At 35.3% G+C, this 4,122-nt stretch overlaps 1 pseudogene; it reads left to right on the top strand.

The window, feature by feature from the left end:
• Positions 1 to 1,233: 1,233 nt before the first annotated feature.
• Positions 1,234 to 2,403, top strand: LOC116423797 (annotated as a pseudogene).
• Positions 2,404 to 4,122: the final 1,719 nt, after the last annotated feature.

Below are 4,122 nucleotides of genomic sequence, written 5' to 3' on the forward strand. Positions count from 1 at the left end.
TAAAAGGTGAAAATAGTATATTTCAATCCAAATTCAATCTCCTTTTGTATGCAGATGGCATTTTCCATCCCAAATCTATTGGAGTTGTCTTGGATTGTATTGCTGAGAAGAGTTAAGTTGATCATAGTTGATCACTATAATTTTGCTGTTACTGTACAATATTCTCCTGCTTCTGCTCACTTACTCAATATTACTTCATGTAAGTCTTTCCAGGCTTTTCTGAAATCAACCTTCTTATTATTTCTTATTCTCTAATACATGGTTAATTTTTATGTAGGTATCACTGAGAAAAAGATATATTCCTTTCCATTTTCATTCAATTTTCTCTAAAGATCTATCTCATATCTAACTTTCCTAAAATTTTATTCACCTCCCTAACTTCTTACTTGTTTATTTTGTGGTTAGATTTATCTATTTCTGATAGAGGGAAGTTGAGATCCCCTTACAGTATAGTTTTGCTGTCTACTCACTTAATTTCTCTAAGAATTTAGATGCTACACTACTTGATGCTTATGTTTAATATCGATATTACTTCATTATCTATGATACCCTTTAGCAAGATGTAGTTTCCTTTCTTATCTCTTTTAATTAGATTTATTTTTGCTTTTGCTTGATCTGAGATCAGGATGGCTACCCCTGCTTTTTTACTTCAGCTGAAGCATAATATATTCTGTTCAATGCTATTACTGTTGTTGTTGCTATCATAGCACACAGATACCCTTCCTGTCATCTCAAAGTGTAGAGACGTTATCTAAAAGTGAGAATGTGATCCCAAAATAACAATAATAAAGCAGTCTATATGACAGAGGCATAGCCAAAGTCCAGCAGATGATTACCAGCCACTCCTGACCATTTACAATTACTCAAACACAAAAAGATACTGCCAGAGAAAGTAATGGAAGAGATTATTGGGTCTTGGTCAGGGATGAAAAAGTTAGGATTCGGGTGGTATTTTCATCCCTGCTGCTATATCAAAGGCAATGGATTCAGAAAAGAAAAGAAGATGTGGGAAATGAATTGATTAATAAAATGACATTTGAGTTTAAGATTTGGAATATGTGGACTATGGCTTAAAATACAAGAAAGGCAGGTTCTGGGAAATATTAATACAATCATTGGAATGGAAAATAGTTCTCCTTAACCCAGCCTTAGTGCTAGATATATATTTTTGAGAAAGATAACATTGCCAGGAAAACCTGAATATTCTTCGTCGATTTTAGGATATGAGGACAAACCGTCCGAGATAAGATGTTGGATAAATATATCTGTGGAGTATAGGGAGCCCTTGTTTACAGTACTACAAATTACCAAAATTTTGAGAACAAAGTTAATGAAGAATCCTAAACCCAGCCACTGGTGGTCTTGGTAGGTCATAAATTGATTTGGAGCATATGAACACAGTAAAACTTGGTAAACACTTATTGTTTTGTCAGGAAAATGGTCTCAGTAGCCACTTTATCTCAGCCAAGACAGCAGACTTGGTCTTCCTAAGATTTCATAGAGTGACTGCTGAAATCTTTGGAATCGAATTAAACAAGGCTAAAATTGAACAGTCACTGAGGGTGGTGAAGACAGATATTGTAAACTACACTCAGGAGCCTTTGTCAATAATTTTTAACTCTCCTAGGAGTTCCATGCATACAGTTCAGTGAACATATTTTTCTTTGAATTGATCAATTTGTCAGCCCATATACGTCTTGTGTGGATGAACCCATGTATGTCTGACTGAGAACTATTGTTTTAAAAATGACAGTCTCTTGTAACACATTTGAAGTTTCCAAAAAGGAATAAAACAAAATAAAACCAACCAAACCACATTATGCCTCTATGTACAACAAAGCAGTAGACATTTCCTTGCATTAATTAACAAGGACTACACAATTTGAAATCAAAATTGCAAATCTGTTCTTTAGGATAATGCCATTTCTTGGCCATTCTGATAGCTAAGTTGCTGCACTGATCATGTCTTCATGTCTTTCTAACCAAAGTTACCATTGGTCAGGAGGTCTTTTCTTGAAAATCTTCTAATCCTAAATCAGATGATTTGCCACAACCTGTCTCATTCTATGGCTTAAAACAACATATATCAAAGTATAACTCAGAAAGTATTGTCAGAATAAAACAATAAAATTAAGATTTCCCCCCACTAAAAATAATTTAGCAGACATCTCTTAGAGAAAGAGAAAGCAATATAATATTTCAAAGCTGTATTTAACTGAAAATTCTCATTTAGTGACTATACCTCTCTAGAACAAAACACCAAACAAGAAAGAAGCCTTATATGTCTTTGAGAAGCCATTCATAGTTATCACCAAATCCTTGCATTAAAATTCATGTACTTATAGGAGACACCCCCAAGCCCTCGATCAGAGTCCATTTCCTCTTAATTTAGGCACAATTCAAACAAATGAGACTAGAGTAGGTTTTTTTCATCTATGAAAAAGGTCTTAAATTGTTCACATTGTAGTTGGAAACTCACTAAGTAGTGAATATTGATGTTGTATTTTTCTTGCCGAATAGCCATCATTATCTATTGTGTAGATGGCTTTATGAATTTTGACGAACATTCGCCAGCTGTTCCATGTGAAGTTTCTTTTACAAACTGTTTGCTTAGTGATGTACTCAGAATGAGTTATGAAGCATTGCCAGATCAATGTGGATCAGCCCATCCTCAGTGTTCGGGCGGCCTTTTTCTCCTTCAAATAAATTACTTAAATGATCTAAATCTTTGGCTCATTGACTCCTTCTGGAGTTAATCTAGGCTCATCTCCAAAATAAAGTTCTGGTATAGCTCATGAGTAGCTGAGCAACAAGATACCTGCTTCCTACATGATGACTCAGTGTCCAATATTGGCATCCAATGTGGCTTTTATTTAAAATGATTAAAATGCAGCAGACTCATTAGTCCCCATAAACAAAGACAAGGGAGGGAGAGGACAAGTGTTAATTAAGAACCTAATACGTGCCAGACACAGTGCTAAGCACTTTACAAATATTATCTCATTTCATCCTCACAGCAACGCTGGGAGGTGGGTGCTTTTATGCTCATCATTTTAGAATTGAGGAAGCTGAGGCAGACAGTGACTTGCTTAAAGTCACACAGCCACTGAATGTTTAGCTTAGATTTGAATTCAGATTTTTCTGACTCCAGATCCAACATTCTGTTCACTGTGCCACCTTATGTAGAAAGTGGCAAGCCATGATGATTTGAAGGAAGCTACGATTTGTGGGAGTCCAAAGTGAGAATTTTAAATGTAAGCATCAACTTGGGCAAATTCACAGAGGTAGGATGTTTCTGGGGAACAGATGGCAGGATGGTTTGACTGGAATGAAGGATGTAAGGAGGGGAAAAAAAATTAGAGTATAAATACATATGGTAATATATAGTTCTTCTTAAATCTTATTTTACAAAAGACTTAAAAGGAAGGTGGAAGCCACATTGTTGAGGATTTTAAATGTGAGACTGAAGCTTTTAGAGGTCCTGGAGACATGAGAAAGCCACTTAAAATTTTCAAGTAAAAAAATTTAAACAAAAAAATAAAGTTTTCAAATAAGTGTGTCACATTTGCACTTTGAGAAAAATCACTTCAGCAGCTGTAAGGAAGGTAGATTAGAGAGACTGCCAGTCAAGTCTCCATTCAGAGTTCAATGTCCTTTAAAATGACTATCTGGATATTTACTGCTTGAAGATCTCCAGGGAGAAGGAAGCCACTACCTCCATAGAAATTTTATTTGCCACAGCATTTGCTATCCAAATAACTTATTTTTCCCCTTTTGTTTTGAGCCTTCTTATAACTAAGTCCTTAGTTCTGATTCTGTCCTCTAAGACCAAGAAAAAGTAGAATTCCTCTTCTGTGACAGTTTTTCAAATATTAAACACAACTGTCTCATGTAGGACTTTGGCAGCCACTTAATCCATCCTATACCCAAAGGGAAATCCCACTATAACATTTCCAACAAGTAATTATTTAGACTTTCCTTGAAAACCTCCATGAAAGAGGAACTCATAATGTTCCATGGCATTTCACTTATAGATAGCTCTAATTACTTAAGGAAACTTTTCCTGATATCCAACCTAAAACTGGATTGGTACTCCATTCTTCCAGATTCTGTCCTTTGTGG

This window comes from Sarcophilus harrisii, chromosome 4 (genome assembly GCF_902635505.1).
Source record: "Sarcophilus harrisii chromosome 4, mSarHar1.11, whole genome shotgun sequence".
Lineage (NCBI taxonomy): Eukaryota > Metazoa > Chordata > Mammalia > Dasyuromorphia > Dasyuridae > Sarcophilus > Sarcophilus harrisii.